Source organism: Drosophila tropicalis, unplaced genomic scaffold (assembly GCF_018151085.1).
Source record: "Drosophila tropicalis isolate 14030-0801.00 unplaced genomic scaffold, ASM1815108v1 contig_593, whole genome shotgun sequence".
NCBI lineage: Eukaryota > Metazoa > Arthropoda > Insecta > Diptera > Drosophilidae > Drosophila > Drosophila tropicalis.
The window spans coordinates 18,280,423-18,298,487 of NW_027173070.1; the positions used below are offsets into that span (position 1 = coordinate 18,280,423).

The window sequence follows — 18,065 nt, forward strand, 5'->3', positions numbered from 1 at the left end:
GTTAAACCCACATTAAAAAAAAACACGCTTTATATAGAATATGTTTTTTTCGCTAAAATTTGAAACCAATTACCGTAAATTGTTATAATCAACTTTAACAAATTGGCATATTAAAAATAAAAAAAGTCTCGTAACATGAAGTACAGTAACGTAACGTACTGTATCTTTGACAAATTAGCATATTGTAGATATGAATCGGATATGTATGTAAGTCCACGTCACGCATCACAAACTTAATGATCCCTATAAATTTCTCAAAGGTCAACTTATCTTATGTTGTTTTAATTCAATTTCTTTCAAATCATTTTTTTGTAATAATATTAATATTAATAAGGTCATATTTACTCTATACTTTACTTTTGTAGTTTCTTTATGAAGCTAAGTTTTGAGATAGTTTTAACCTCATTTTGAGGTAGTAAATCATAAAAGGGATAAATAGTTATATTGAGTAAAAAGGTTTCAGACGCATCGCTACAACGATCGGTCAAATAAGTTCATATATGTATGTAGTTGTCAATTGTCATACAAGGAGCTTACAAGGGGGAAGAGCAAGAGGTAATTACAGGCATAACCAACTAGAATGAGAATGTGAATGACTGAGTGAGTAGACCGAAAGACTATTAAAACGAAATATAGCTTTCAAATTTCAGCGAGAACTCCTGTAAGGGCAATGTTGATTAATAACAAAGCAGGATACGAAAAAACAAAGTTTTTACATAAAACTTTATAATAGGGATATTTGTCTGAAGGAAACAAAGTATTAACCTTACAAAGTTGCCTTAAGAAAGGCAAAACTAAGGAACCAATAAAATTTAAACAAAGTGAAAGGCAAATGCAGCAGAAAGCAAAACTGAATTAATATTTCTTAAGGTAAGATTATAATTCTTGGAACGGATAAACATTTGTAACTAGATCTTTGAGTAGATGAAGCTAAGCCAAATTCAAACATAATAATTCACATATTAAATGTTTTTTTTATTGACTACAACTATGTATTAATTTCTTAATCAATAAGTGTCTCCAAATCAGGACGTGGTTTTCTCACTGAAGGTGCAGCTTGGCTTATACCCAGACACAGTGCAGCGACTACAGCAAAAACAGCTAAAAAGTTCATTTCGATCGATTTTTAAAAAACATTTGAAAATGTTCCTTATATATGTAGTAAGCCATTTCTATTGCTAATAAGTGAAACAAATTAACGTAAATTATCATAGGCTGCCTTAATGAAGTGTACCATGCAAACAATTTATTTATACGAAATGTTTAAAGTAATACATTTCGTTTACACTTGTTGAATAAGAAAGGATATCTTATTAATTTAGAACTGTTACCAATAAGAAAAGTTTACCTGTTTTGAATTGATTTCACTAAAGTTGTTTGCCTTGAAACTGAATCCCCAAATTTAGAGATAAACTAAATTAATTTTCCCTGATATTGTAAGTTTTAATATCGATTTGTCGCAACCATATTAATCAACTTATTAATGACAACAACTGGTTAATTCTTAATCAATAAGTTTCTCTAAATCCGGCCAGGCTCTTCTTAGTGAAGGTTCAGCCTCGCTTACATTAAGGAAAAGTCCAGCGATCACAGCTAAAACTACTAGAAAATACATCCCGATAGATTTTTGAAGAATATTTGAAATTGTCCTTTATATAAGAAGGCATTTCTATTGCTAATAAGTGAAACCAATTGTGTTAATCTGCTTTAATAATTTAAAAAAAAGAAGTAAATATAGTAATTTTAAATAAAATGCCATTTTAATTACTCCACAACGAAAATAACTTAATATGCGATTTATAATGCAATTTTGCACAAATCTTTAAAAGATGTATGTATTATAATGACAAATGAAACAAAATGGTCTAAACAAAATTTTAAGAATGTTTTATTGTCAGCGCATGATGGCTACTTTGTAATTGAAATTACAATTATATTATTTAATTTACATTTTCAATCTTCAAGTTGCTTTAAATTATACCAACTGGAATAAAGAGCGTCCGCCTGGCTGGCAGTAAAACAAAGTCCAGCGAATACCGTAAAAATCAAGACAAATTTCATATTGTTAGTTTGAGAAATAGCGATCTAAAATGTGTCTTATATATGTAGAAAGATACTTTTATCGCTTAAATGTTCTTAAATTGAAACACAAACATCAAAGAATGTTAATTTGCATGAAAAATCAGTTATTCTAGAACCGATGATTTAGGGACAAGGATGATTACAAAGATCTTCATTAAGAACCAGAAAACAAAGCTAGTCGAGAGGAGTTACATTTCTAAAGAAGCTACAGTTTATCGAATAACACAATTTTTGATTGCGATCTTTATAAGGTGCGCGCAAAGTGGGACAAAGACATATCACATTATTTTCTTCAAAATATGCAGTTTTTCGTTTTCTCTTTTCCTTCTATATTTTAGTTGTTTTGTTCTTCAGCGATGACCAAAAAATTGTGAAAAAGTATCACAGGGTTTTCTAATTACATTAATTTTTAGAAGCCAACGTTGAGTTTTGCGGTCAAGGCCAGAGGCGGTCATTTACGAGATATCATATTCATAAAGTAGTTAGAACAAAACTCGTTGGATCTAAATAAAGGAATTTCCACTTTTTACTTTGCTATTGCAAAAACAAATCCTTCCTTTTTAAAAGGCCCACCCTGTAGTAATGTAGTGTCCCACTTACTTATTTCGCGCACCTTAGATTGTAAATGTTAGAATCTATCATTAAATCGTAAATTGCTTGTTGTAGTCATTAACTGCATTAACATTCAATATTTTTATATTAAAAAAGTAAAGAAAAGTTCTACCGTGTTTTAACATTTTAATCAACAAGTTTATTCAAATCAGGTTTAATTGATATAGAAATCCAGGTGCAGCTTGGCTCACACCTACACAAAGTCCAGCGATTGCAGCAAAAACTACGAGAAAGTTCATTTCGATTGATTTTTGAAAAACACTTGAAAATTGTGCTTTTTATAGGAATCTATTTCTATTGTTAATTCGTAAAACGAATGAAATTATTAACTTTATTTTCAAAACTTTGTGCTTTAATAATTGCTACGAAGAAGAGAGGATGGAATTTCAATTATGCTATGAAAAAGCTGGAAAAGGTCCAGTCTATACACGGAAGAAAGATAAACATCTTTGATATTTGAATGAAGCAAGTAAGGCGACTCGTCGACTTGGGTATACCATACACCAGGTGAAACAAATATTTCAAATTTCGAAAACCAAATGTATATCTATTAAATAGTTTTTACATGTCTTATACTATGTGCTATCTCGCTCACTCTACGAACACACGAGCACTCTAGCGCCGCCACTAGCAAACGTGCAATTCTGGCCTTGTGGACCGCGTAGTAATATACGTTCAAACGCATATTTTACATGGTTCTAGTCCGATTTCAATAAAATTTGGTAGTTTGATAGAAATAGATAAGAATAATTAGTCTGCCGAATTTGAATGCGATAGTAAAAAAAATACAGGAGGAAATCGGTTTTTTTCTTAATTATGGAGGCGGAAGTGGGCGTGGCAAAATGTGAAAATATATAAATTCTCCGCGCATACTATGCCAGTATACATACTAAATTTGGTGACTTTAGCTTTGTTAGTTTTTGATAAAATCAGTTCTGTTTAATTTGCGGGGGCGGAAGTGGGAGTGGCAAAATTTTCAAATAGCCAATATCTGCGCGTCTATTAAGCTAGTCTCCATACCAAATTTGATGTCGGTCGCTGGCATAGTTTTTAAGGAAATCAGTTTTATGTAAATTCCGGGGGCGTGGCAGAAAGTTTAAACAATTAGTTTCTGCGCGCTAACTAAACGAGTATATAAACCAAATTTGATGTCTCTAGCTATTATACTTTTTAAGAAAAACAGTTTTATGTGATTCCTGGGGGCGTGGCCAAAATTCCAATTAACTCTATACATTTACATACTACACGAGTATACATACCAAATTTGGTGGCTCTAGCTCTTATAGTCTCCGAGATCTGCGTGTTCATACAGACGGACGGACAGACGGTATGGTATAAAAAAACCAGAGGGCCGGGGCTAACTTCGACCACGTCAAAGTTTGTATACCCTTGCAACTTTTTTGGTAACTCTATCCTTACCTATTAGCCATCAATGTGGAAGAACGTTTTATCTAAAAAGGCTTAAGCTTGTGAAAGAAAGGCCTACAATCATAGGAAATAACGAAGATATTGATCAAAGTCACTGTTTTCCACCGATCGTTCCTATGGGAGCTATATGATATAGTCACCCGATCTTTATCAAATTCGGCACAGTCATTAACATATATATTAAATTAAGAAATGTTTAATTTAAAAGCAATCGCGTTAAAAGTAACGAAGTTATTTACAAAAGTCACTGTTTTCGACCAATCGTTCCTATGGGAGCTATATGATATAGTCACCTGATCTTGATCAAATTTGGCATAGTCGCTTATAGGCGTAGTAAACTCTCTAATATTAAGTTTCACGACAATAGCTCAGAAAATAACGAAGGTATTGAGAAAGTCACTGTTCGTGACTTGGCCGTTTGTATGGGAGCTATATTATATAGTCACCCGATCTTGATCAAATTTGGCATAGTCGCTTATAGGCGTAGTAAACTCTCTAATATTAAGTTTCACGATAATAGCATAGAAAATAACGAAATTATTGAGAAAAGTCACTGTTCGTGACTTTGGGGTTTGTATGGGAGCTATATGATATAGTGGTCCGATCCGGCTGAATCCGAGATATACAACCCCTGCATGTATATACAAGCCTACTTTGAACTCGTGTCAGGGTTCATGGGAAAAAATCCAGGATGAATGGTATTCTATAGACCCAGCAATCTGTGCTAACTTAGTTGATTCCATAAGACGTCGTTTGCCGCGAAGTGTTGAAAAGTAAGGGTGGAACGACTAAAGAATATTAAAATAAAACCAAAAATTAACTTTTATGAGATCTAAAATGTTTTTGACGTGAAAAATACTGAGCGTTTCTATTATTTTTTCCAATCGAAACACGTGGTAGTTCTACTAAAAAGCGTACAGAAGGAAAAGTTTCTCGAAAATCGGTGTAAAAAGGAATGAAAATAACAGTACTACTATCCCACATTCTTAAACAGAGATTTCCAGGCCGAATAATTTTACCAATACTGAAAAAAATGATTTCAATAGAAAAAAAGGTTGCCGTTTCTATTATTTCTTCCAACACTGTATACAACGCCTGCAGTATATACAAGCCTACGTGCAAAATTTCAGCTCTGTAGCTCTTACGGTCTAGGAGGAGTTTGCGTTGATCCAGACGGACGGACGGACATGGCTATTTGAACTCGTCTCGTCGTGCTGATCAAGAATATATATACTTTGTGTGGTCGGAGATGCTTCGTTCTATGCGTTGCACACTTCTGACCAAAATTAATATACCCTTTTTGAAAGGGTATAAAAGGAAGTAAATATGCGATTTATAATGCAATTTTGCACAAATCTTGAAAAGATGTATGTATTATAATGACAAATGAAACAAAATGGTCTAAGCTAAATTTTAAGAATGTTTTATTGTCAGCGCATGATGGCTACTTTGTAATTGAAATTACAATTATATTATTTAGTTTACATTTTCAATCTTCCAGTTGCTTTAAACTAGCAAATAGGGAATGAAGAGTGCCCGCCTGGCTGGCAGTAAAACAAAGTCCAGCGAATACCGTAAAAATCAAGACAAATTTCATATTGTTAGTTTGAAAAATAGCGATCTAAAATGTGCCTTATATACCTATGTAGAAAGACACTTTTATCGCTTAAATGTTCTTAAATTGAAACACAAACATCAATGAATGTTAATTTGCATGAAAAATCAGTTATTCTAGAACCGATGATTTAGGGACAAGGATGATTACAAAGATCTTCATTAAGAACCAGAAAACAAAGCTAGTCGAGAGGAGTTACATTTCTAAAGAAGCTACAGTTTTATTTTGTTTTGTTCTTCAGCGATGACCAAAAAATTGTGAAAAAGTATCACAGGGTTTTCTAATTACATTAATTTTTAGAAGCCAACGTTGAGTTTTGCGGTCAAGGCCAGAGGCGGTCATTTACGAGATATCATATTCATAAAGTAGTTAGAACAAAACTCGTTGGACCTAAATAAAGGAATTTCCACTTTTTACTTTGCTATTGCAAAAACAAATCCTTCCTTTTTAAAAGGCCCACCCTGTAGTAATGTAGTGTCCCACTTACTTATTTCGCGCACCTTAGATTGTAAATGTTAGAATCTATCATTAAATCGTAAATTGCTTGTTGTAGTCATTAACTGCATTAACATTCAATATTTTTATATTAAAAATGTAAAGAAAAGTTCTACCGTGTTTTAACATTTTAATCAACAAGTTTATTCAAATCAGGTTTTAATTGATATAGAAATCCAGGTGCAGCTTGGCTTGTACCCAGGCAAATTCCAGCGATTACAGCAAAAACTACCAGGAAGTTCATCTCGTTTGATTTTTGAAGATCATTTGAAAGTGTTCCTTTTATAGGAGGCGATTTCTGTTGCTAATTAGTAAGTCGAATTAGTTTAAATCATTGTGTAATGCTTTAAAAATTGCTATTGTAAAAAGTGGATGTAATTTCAATTATACCATGAGATAATTGTACCTGGAAAAGGTCAAGTCTGTAATCGGAACATTACAAGAAGTTTTGAGAAATGTATGAAATAAGTATTATTGGCAATAGTCAAAAAACAACATCTTCTTTATTTAACTACCCTTTAGAGGGTAACGCGAATTTCAATAAGATCCGATAAATGGAACCCAAGGTATACCTAATTTACTGCTATCAAGCTTTTTATTACTATGCCAAATTTCATCAATGTGGCTATATGTCATATAAACATGCAATGAAATGGCTTGCTACACAGATTTCCCCCTTTTTGCAAGGGTATATCGAGAGAGAAGATTATTAATTTCATGGTTTTAAAGTTAAGTTGATGTTTTATCATATCTCAAGGAATATTTTTTAATCGTTCAGTTAATCTGCTTTGAGATCCCCGTCATCTATTGTCGATGTATGTAGTTTTCGTCTAAGCATACGGATGGCCACTCTAGTCTACTCTAGTGATTTTTAAAAATAATTGAAAATAATAATCAGGCTGGACCTAAATCGTAAGTTGAGTAGAAAAGAATAAATTAATATTCTAGTCAGTTTTATTCGAATGTATATTTAACCCTTTAATGCCTAAGAGTGCCTAAACATTAATACTGATAATTTTTTAAATCATTTGAAATGTTTAGTTGGCTTAAATAAAATGTTCTCCCAAAAATCTGTTATAAATTATATTAATTAAGCAGCAATATCTATTATTTATTGTGTATTTTAGTAACAAAATTCGTCCATAACATGAACTCTAACATTTTAAATGTACATATCGGAATTAAGCGAATAAATGAATGAATACATTTTTGCATTTGGTTTTGAAACAAAAAATATTTATGAAGTATCGATTATAATATACAGCTGTGGTCAAAAATATAGTAGCGCATCACCTTAAAAAATTTAAATTAATTTTTCAACATGTTAAACATTAAAAATTACAATTTTTTTTTATTTTTTAAAGAATAGGATATAAACATGAGAATATGACTAGATTCCGTTTGTTTTACATTGGTTTTTATAATATTTTAATGACTTTTGCGAAATACACCAAAAAGTGCCTGTTCAAAATAATAGTAATGGCTACAAAAGAGTAAAAAAAAAACAGTTTAATTTAATTCAAAAGTGATTTTTTGATTTATTCTTACTTAATAATGTATAATACTTTGTTGTATAGCCTTTTTTCCAAATTCCGGCATCGCATCGCCGTATCATTGACTCGATGAGGTCTTGGCAACGCTGAAGGATTTGATGTTGCCACAACCCGCTTAACATCTCTCTATAAGTCCTCGATCAAATTAAGATCTGGGAACTGAGGTGGCCATAGGATAACATAGATCTTTTTGGATGCAAACCTATCTTTTGCAAGCTTTTTGGTATGTCTCGGATAGTTATCCTGTTGGAATATCCATTTTATCGGCATTTCCCAACTAGCATATGGTAGCATTGTATTTTCTAAGAAGTCCACATACACATGTCTATCCATTATGCCGTTAATCATATGGGTAGGGCCCACGCCGTTGTAGGAAAAGCATGCAAATGCCACGATGCCTAACTGTTGATTGTGGTGTATCTTTAAAAAAAAAAAAAAAATTTTAATTTTTAATGTTTAACATGTTGAAAAATTAATTTAAATTTTTTAATGTGATGCGCTACTATATTTTTGACCACAACTGTATAAATATTCTTGTAAGTGCAAGAATCTATTCCTTCTAATTGATTGATGAACAATTGAAATTCTTGGTATAGTTACGATAAGATCGATTTGGAGCAGTTTTGGATTAACTTCCGCATTTCTAGACATCAGAGAAAAAAGCTATAGTGTATCGATTTGTAACAGTTGATTAGAACAATTTTATTGAATTGGTTTCACTGATTAGGATTAAGAATTACTTCTTATATAAAGCGGAATTTATGTGTATTGTTATTTAATCTATCACGATGAAATTTGAATTAGTTTTTGCTCTGTTCGCTGGACTTTGTCTGGGAGTGAGTCAAGCTTCACCAGGAAGAATTTTAAAGGGAGCTCTCGAGAAGCTTGATGATTAAAAAAAAAAGTTCACCAAAAAGAAAAGAAAAATGCACTAAAATTTAAAATTAATAAACAAATAATAACTTAAACCATTCAGTGTGTTTATTAGTTATCTTTCATAAAAATTATACAAAAACCAGAAGGCCGGGGCTAACTTCGACCGCGTCAAAGTTTGTATACCCTTGCAACCTTTTTGGTAACTCTTACCTTACCTATTAGCCATCAATGTGGAAGAAAGTTTTATCTAAAAAGGCTTAAGCTTGAGAAAGAAAGGCCTACAATCTTAGCATAGGAAATAACTAAGATATTGATCAAAGTCACTATTTTCGTTCCTATGGGAGCTATATGATATAGTCACCCGATCTTGATCGAATTCGGCACAGTCGTTAAGAGGCATAATAAACTCTCTAATATAACGTTTCACGACAATAGCTCATAATAACTAAGTTATTGAGAACAGACACTGTTCGTGAGTTTAGCAGCAATGGCGAAAGGCATTTTTAGTCACAGAGAAGAGACTTAAAGCGCATCAGCACAACAAGCGGAACGACGTTTGCTATGGTATGGATGCCTCATCATACGCCTTCACCAAATGTAGGAGGACCTGGTAGTTAATTCCGAAAATCGGAGCGTAGATCACAAAGATTCATGGTGAAGTCAACTTCTACCTGTCAACGTCTTCGCACGTGTAATATGATCTGCTGCATGTAGTGTTTTGCAGAAATTGAAATAAAAAATCGATAAAAGCAATCCAGCTCAATAAAAATTGTTTCAAAATATACCATACGAATAAATAAATTTAACAATTCTATTCAATACTTTTTTTTACGCTCAGATGCCAAAGAGTGCCTTGAGACACTGATTACATTTTTTGCACCTGGAAGCTAAACGAAAACTTGTAGATTTTTTCTGATTTCATTTTTGAGTTTAGAAGCCTTTATTTACTTTAAAAAAATGGTTCTTCTTATTTTCCTCCAATAGTTTAGAAAACAGCATTAGAGGTTTAATTTAAAACTGTTACCAATAAGAAAACTTTACCTGTTTTAAATTGATTTCACTAAAGTTGTTTGCCTTGAAACTAAATCCCCAAATTTAGAGATAAACTAAATTAATTTTAATTAATTTTTCCTGATGTTGTAAGTTTTAATATCGATTTGTCGCAACCATATTAATCAACTTATTAATGACAACAACTGGTTAATTCTTAATCAATAAGTTTCTCCAAATCCGGCCAGGCTCTTCTTAGTGAAGGTTCAGCCTCGCTTACATTAAGGAAAAGTCCAGCGATCACAGCTAAAACTACTAGAAAATACATCCCGATAGATTTTTGAAGAATATTTGAAATTGTCCTTTATATAAGAAGGAATTTCTATTGCTAATAAGTGAAACCAATTGTGTTAATCTGCTTTAATAATTTAAAAAAAAAAGAAGTAAATATAGTAATTTTAAATAAAATGCCACTTTAATTACTCCACAACGAAAATAACTTAATATGCGATTTATAATGCAATTTCGCACAAATCTTTAAAAGATGTATGTATTATAATGACAAATGAAACAAAATGGTCTAAGCTAAATTTTAAGAATGTTTTATTGTCAGCGCATGATGGCTACTTTGTAATTGAAATTACAATTATATTATTTAATTTACAATTTCAATCTTCAAGTTGCTTTAAATTAGCCCAACTGGAATGAAGAGAGCCCGCCTGGCTGGCAGTAAAACACAGTCCAGCGAATACCGTAAAAATCAAGACAAATTTCATATTGTTAGTTTGAAAAATAGCGATCTAAAATATGCCTTATATAGAAAGACACTTTTATCGCTTAAATGTTCTTAAATTGAAACACAAACATCAAAGAATGTTAATTTGCATGAAAAATCAGTTATTCTAGAACCGATGATTTAGGGACAAGGATGATTACAAAGACCTTCATTAAGACCCAGGAAGCAAAGCTAGTCGAGAGGAGTTACATTTCTAAAAAAAAGGCAACAGTTTCTCTTTTCCTTCTATATTTTAGTTGTTTTGTTCTTCACAGGGTTATCTAATTACATTAATTTTTAGAAGCCAACGTTGAGTTTTGCGCTCAAGGCCAGAGGCGGTCATTTACGAGATATCATATTCATAAAGTAGTTAGAACAAAGCTCGTTGGACCTAAATAAAGGAATTTCCACTTTTTACTTTGCTATTGCAAAAACAAATCCTTCCATTTTAAAAGGCCCACCCTGTAGTAATGTAGTGTCCCACTTACTTATTTCGCGCACCTTAGATTGTCAATGTTAGAATCTATCATTCATAAAATAGCAAAGTATTTACTTAATGAATTAATTGTTAATAGGCATTTGTCCTCATTTTTCGATATCGAGAAAAAATGGCAGATAGTTTCATAACGTAAATTGCTTGTTGTAGTCATTAACTGCATTAACATTCAATATTTTTATATTAAAAATGTAAAGAAAAGTTCTACCGTGTTTTAACATTTTAATCAACAAGTTTATTCAAATCAGGTTTTAATTGATATAGAAATCCAGGTGCAGCTTGGCTTGTACCCAGGCAAATTCCAGCGATTACAGCAAAAACTACCAGGAAGTTCATCTCGTTTGATTTTTGAAAAACACTTGGAAATTGTGCTTTTTATAGGAATCTATTTCTATTGTTAATTCGTAAAACGAATGAAATTATTAATTTTATTTTCAAAAAAGGTCCAGAAAAGGTCCAGTCTATACACGGAAGAAAGATAAACATCTTTGATATTTGAAAAATACATATGTATATGAAATTGTGGCTTATATGTATATGTAAAATCCGCGTACATGATCTTCATGGTTATACCCATGCAGAGGCTATTATAAAATTGGTAGGAAAATGAGATGTGTCCGACCCAATAAAATATATATATAATCTTGATCAGCATGAGAAGCTATGACGTCATACATTGGTGACATCTTAAGAGCTATTGTGATGAAACTTGATATTTGAGCTCCTTATAATCCGAATAAGATAAAGGATGAAAATCGTCAGGATCGGATAAATAAAACACAAGTTAGGCACAAGTTATCAATCGGCTGTGCTTTAACGTTGTCGCAGACCACTACGTCACATCACTGCTCGCATCAACAGGGAGCTCTTACACATACATATATGCATACAGATATATGTAAGTATGTAGCAAGCTAGCAGCAATGGCGGAAGGCATTTTTAGTCACAGAGAAGAGACTTAAAGCGCATCAGCACAACAAGCGGAACGACGTTTGCTATGGTATGGATGCTTAATCATACGCCTTCACCAAATGTAGGAGGACCTGGTAGTTAATCTTGAAAATCGGAGCGTAGATCAATAAGCGTCATGGTGAAGTCAACTTCTACCAAGGACCAACTTGAAACGGTTAGGACAGGCATCTTCTACTGCTCGAGATACGACGCCGAAAAAAGATCCCTTAATTCTGCATTAGGTAAGTGGAGACACCATCCATCCAGGTAAGCAGGATGTTACAGGATGCGGAAATCTAGAAGGCAGTACACCATTTGCAGCAAAGGTAATGAGAGAGCAATGGAGGCAAGAACGGAGTAGTAGTCCCGCAGAAGTCAGCACTCTGTTTCCATTTAAGTCAACACCAAACTATCTACACCAAATTACAGTTGTTCCTTTTGTTATGCTTAATAAGTAAAAATGTATGCATCTACACCTGCAAGGGTCTAATCCAATTTGACAAGGCTTTAACAATTTTATTATTGGTAATTTTCAATCATCAAGTTGATTCAAATCAGCCCAAATGACATACCGTGAGCCCGCCTGTGTTCCACTCAAACAAAGTCCAACGAACAGTGCAAGAAACAAAACAAACTTCATCCTGATAGATTAAAATTTAATTAAAAAGAAACCTGCTTTATATAGGAAGCCGTTTGTGATGCTATTGAGTGAAACAAATTTACTCAAATTAATATAATCTGGTTTGATCGATTGGTAAAAAGTAAACTGACTCACCCATGACGAACAAAAAAATAAGTAAGTCGTCTCGCCGCCTTCTGTATGCGATGCACCAAGTGAACAAATACTTCAAATTTCGAAGACCACATGTATTTTTATTAAATTTTGCAACATGCCTCATCATGGCATATTCCATCCTCATCATGGCGTACTCCAGCGCCGTTCCCGTTAATACACCATTCAGCCAGGTATAAAAGTAGAAGTAATAAATTATAGTTCTATTAGAAGAGAAGTTCCTAATAACATAGGCTTAAATGTCAACAAGCCATGGCAAAAACGTAGACGACCTTATTAATAAATGTTCTTCATTGTCTGCAATCGATATTTTTTTTTTCAAGAAGATTAAAATCGACAAGTCGTTTACAATTTTATTATTGGTAATTTTCAATCATCAAGTTGATTCAAATCGGAAAAAGTGCCATAGACAGAGCCCGCCTGGGTCCCAGTCAGACAAAGTCCAGCAAACAGTGCAAGAAACAAAACAAATTTCATCTTGATAGATAAGTAAACACGACACAATAAACGTGCTTTATATAGTAATGCTACTGAGTGAAACAAATTACCTTAAATATTTTAATCTGGTTTAATCAATTCGTAAAAAAAGGACTGACTGATCCATGACGAAAAAATATTTTTACTTTGAGTCTAATCAGTCGTAGCACAGTCTCAGACAAGCCACCAAATACCTTTAGAGGCCGACAGTGAGAAAAGCCCAAACGGTATGTGGTGCAGATCCAACGAGGCGACAGCTCAGGAGTTTGCGACTCACCTGGCGTAATACTGCAGCATGAGCAGCTCCTGATTGCCACTTATGCAGAGCCTTAGGTGTCATCGGAAAACATACAAGATCAACTGAACCTTTTGGAAACATGGCTGCGTAGATGGAATGTCTCAGTCAACAAGTGCCACCCATTCAGCCTTAATGGAACGCTTCTCCCGAGTGTGGATAAGGTGAAGTACTTACTTAACCTAGAAAGCTCACATTAAGATCAAGAGAACTCAGCTAAACTTAAAACTCGGGAGGCCTGTCCTGTCCAGAATTGTCGAAGCGCCTCCTTTCTCAGTCATTCACTGAGACCTGAATATCCCGTCAATTTGGTGCAAGGTTCGGAAGTATGGCATTCGGTACAATCGGTAAAAACTGCTGGACAAGAAGTCACCCACTTGACCGTCCATTTAGACCAGAGATGACTGGTGATTCCACCCCCATTTCATGAAAGATATTTGCTTATTGTCCTTTTAAGAAAGAACGCAAATAAAAAATATATAAAAAATAAAAATTATGTATATATAGTTACAAAGGCTTGAATGTCAACTAGCCAAGGCTAAAACGTAGGCGATGTTATTAATAAATGTTCTTTATTGTCTGCAATTGATATTTTTTTAATCGATAAGATTCTCTAAATCCGGCCAGGCAGATTTCTTTCCAGGTGCAGCTTGGCTTACAGCCAGGCAAAGTCCAGCGATTACAGCAAAAACAACTTGGAAGTTCATCTCGATCGATTTTTCATGAATATTTGAGATTCTGACTTATATAGGTATAAAAAATAACGTAACAAATTAAACTTAACTGGTATAATATGCTTTAATGAATTCTTAAAATAATTGTTTTTATACCCTTGCAAAAAGGGTATATTAATTTTGGTCAGAAGTGTGCAACGCATAGAACGAAGCATCTCCGACCATACAAAGTATATATATTCTTGATCAGCACGACGAGACGAGTTCAACTAGCCATGTCCGTCCGTCCGTCCGTCCGTCCGTCCGTCCGTCCGTCCGTCTGGATCAACGCAAACTCCTCCTAGACCGTAAGAGCTACAGAGCTGAAATTTTGCACGTAGGCTTGTATATACTGCAGGCGTTGTATATCTCGGATTCAGCCGGATCGGACCACTATATCATATAGCTCCCACACAAACCCCAAAGTCACGAACAGTGACTTTTCTCAATAACTTCGTTATTTTCTATGCAATTATCGTGAAACTTAATATTAGAGAGTTTACTACGCCTATAAGCGACTATGCCAAATTTGATCAAGATCGGGTGACTATATCATATAGCTCCCATACAAACGGCCAAGTCACGAACAGTGACTTTCTCAATAACTTCGTTATTTTCTGAGCTATTGTCGTGAAACTTAATATTAGAGAGTTTACTACGCCTATAAGCGACTATGCCAAATTTGATCAAGATCAGGTGACTATATCATATAGCTCCCATAGGAACGATTGGTCGAAAACAGTGACTTTTGTAAATAACTTAGTTACTTTTAACGCGATTGCTTTTAAATTAAACATTTCTTAATTTAATATATATGTTAATGACTGTGCCGAATTTGATAAAGATCGGGTGACTATATCATATAGCTCCCATAGGAACGATCGGTGGAAAACAGTGACTTTGATCAATATCTTCGTTATTTCCTATGATTGTAGGCCTTTCTTTCTCAAGCTTAAACCTTTTTAGATAAAACGTTCTTCCACATTGATGGCTAAGAGGTAAGGATAGAGTTACCAAAAAAGTTGCAAGGGTATACAAACTTTGACGCGGTCGAAGTTAGCCCCGGCCCTCTGGTTTTTATTTAAATATACCATGAAAATACCGATGAGAACGAAGTTTAATGACAAGGACGAATTATGTTTCAAATACCAAAGGATCGAAAGTTGCTTTTAAACAGATATTAACCTTAACTTATAAATATCTTCAATTAGAATGGATAATTGAATATTATATAATTAAATTTTGCACAACAACATAAACTGGGGACAAAAAAAAAAAAAAAAAAACGAAATGTTTTCTTCAATTTATGTTCATTTTTGTTTGTGTGCCTTAAAAATAAAATGGTTAACATATCAAAGTGGATCTTATAGTCTTAACAAGAGTAACGATTATTCATCTAAACTATAAAAAATGAACATAAAGTGCGAGCGTTAAGTATTTATTTGAACCCAATTAATTACTAAAACTATATAGTTTCTTTGAGAATCAATCCACAAGTTGGGCCAGGTCAGGATGATGAATAGATTCTCTATTTATTCCATATGCAGCATTGCTCACACCCAGACAAAGACCAGCGAATAGACCAAAAACCATCATAATATTAGATTTAAAAAACGAATTCAAAAAATTTGCTTTAAATGAAAAAATACTTAACAAACAAATATGTAAGTTAGCGTAAATAATGATTTTAAACTTGACCTAATATAATGAAATGCGGAAGTCAGCTTGAACTAATGTTTTTTTCAAATTTTGTTTCAATTGTAAATTTTATTACATTTTTTAATCAACAAGTTTATCCAAAGCAGGTCCAAATTCCCAATTAGGTGCAGCCTGGCTTACATTCAGATAATATCCTGCGAGTAGAGCAAAAACCAGCTTCAAATTCATATTGTTAGACTTATGAAACAAAATTGAATAATGAGTTTTAAATATAGCAAAAATTGGCGTAATTAATAAGTGAAACAATTAGCGTTAATAATGATAATCAACCTAAACTAATATAAAGAAATGCGGAAGTCAGTTTGATTCATGCTAAATTTATTTTTCCTTGTGAATGAAAACTTAATACTAAATATGTACATACCTACATGTATTTTGTTTTATTTTCAACCTATCCTGAATAAGCAAATATTATCAAAGGTAAACATGAGATGGAATTGGAATCTCCAGTCCGTCCCTGGTCTAGATGGCAGACCAAGTGGTTAGCATCTTGTCTAGCAATTTTTTTCTATGTCCCCCAAAGTGTCTCAGTTTTACGTGCTGATCAAAAATACATACATATGTATACTTTATGGGGTCTGAAACGTCTCCTTCTTTGCATTACAGATATATGACCCAATCTTATTATTAAAGGGTGCAAGAAGAATTAGAAATGTGTTACAATTCTGATTGCGATTAGTCGAAACCAAAAAGATAAGATTAATACAATTATATTATTTATCAAATATTTTCAATCATCAAGTTGTTTCAAATCAGCAAAATTGTTATTCCGAGTGGCCGCCTGGGTTTCACTCAAACAAAGTCAAGGGTCATGACGAAATTAACTTCTACTTAATCCAAATCCTTACTTGAAACGGTTCGGGCATCAATCTTCTACTGCTCGGGAAAAGAACCAAAAAAAACAGATCCCTAAACTCTACGCTAGGTAAGTGGACCCGCCATACATCCTGGTAAGCAGATTCAAGACACGGAAATTTAGAAGACAGTAAACGACTTTTCAGCAAAGCTTATGAGAGAGCAACGATGACAGGAACAGATTAGGTCAGGACGGTAGACGGTAGTCTAGCACTCTGCTTCCATCTACACCAAAATAAAGTTGTTCTCTTTGTTATGTTCAAAAGACTATCATAATTGTTTTATTGGCATGATTAGTCAAATCCAAATTGACATGTCTTTAACTATTTTATTATTGGTAATTTTTAATCAACAAGTTCCTTCAAATCACCATAAGTGGGTACGTAATGGCCCGCCTCAGTTCCACTCAAAAAAAGTGCAGCGATTAGTGCAAGAAACAAAACAGATTTCATTTTGATAGATTAATTAACACTACAAAAAAAACCTGCCTTATATAGGAAGCTATTTTAAGCCTGTATAATTGCTATTAAGCGAAACAAATTAACACATAAATTCTGAAATTCTTAAATTCTTAAATTCCTAAGGCATGCTTGAATAATTGCTAAAAAATAAAGTATGCAATTGAAATTATATCATGGAATATAACTTGACATGTGCATGAAAAGAAAGCTATACAGAAAAAAAGTACTGGGAAGAGGATCTTGACTGGTTATATAAAAGCCTTGTAAGTGTCAACTATACATAAGATTCCATGGTTTGGTTGGTTTTTGATTTATTGTTAGATTAGGTCAGTCGGTGGACATCCACCCTGAGTCCCACATAGACCTAATGTGGTCCGTTGTGTTGCCCGATTTTGTAAATGGCTTAGGTTCGCCTTATATCTGTCAGGATATGCGTGTTTCTGGCAAAAGCCAAGAGTTGGTAATTTGTTCTTGAAACGAATTCAGGAGAAGGTTTCCCAGGTACCTATGCCTTATCGCTGTCTAGGCTGGACATTAGAATGTAAAATGTTCTATGTTTATTTTGTGTCAATCATAAGTTTATTTCATTTATTTTTCTTTTATTCAAGAAGTGTGTTTAAAGCAGGCTTGGTAAGTTTGTTCCATTCAGACGCAGCCTGGGTTACATCCAGACAAAATCCAGCGAGTAGAGCCAAGAGTAAAATTAAGTACATTGTATTTATTTATCAACCTAATAGAAAATTGTCCTTTATATAGTGGGCCATTAGTTTGGTATTTAAGTGAAACCAATTGATTTAAATTATTCTAATCTGCCTTAAAAAACTAGAAGAATTTGCTATATGAAAAAATTAAGTAAATACGTCGTCTCGCCGACTTGTG

General features: G+C 33.4%; 2 long non-coding RNA genes across 2 annotated transcripts; both read right to left on the bottom strand.

Moving 5' to 3' along the window:
• Window positions 1–8,553: 8,553 nt before the first annotated feature.
• Window positions 8,554–8,948, bottom strand: LOC137575756 (uncharacterized). The gene is made up of 2 exons (XR_011032225.1): window positions 8,872–8,948; window positions 8,554–8,669 (listed from the first exon to the last, which is right to left on the bottom strand). It is a non-coding gene; the product is annotated as an uncharacterized lncRNA (long non-coding RNA).
• A 3,564-nt stretch (window positions 8,949–12,512) lies between these two features.
• On the bottom strand, window positions 12,513–12,949 carry LOC137577834 (uncharacterized). Its single transcript, XR_011032490.1, has 2 exons — window positions 12,649–12,949; window positions 12,513–12,574 (listed from the first exon to the last, which is right to left on the bottom strand). It is a non-coding gene; the product is annotated as an uncharacterized lncRNA (long non-coding RNA).
• Window positions 12,950–18,065: the final 5,116 nt, after the last annotated feature.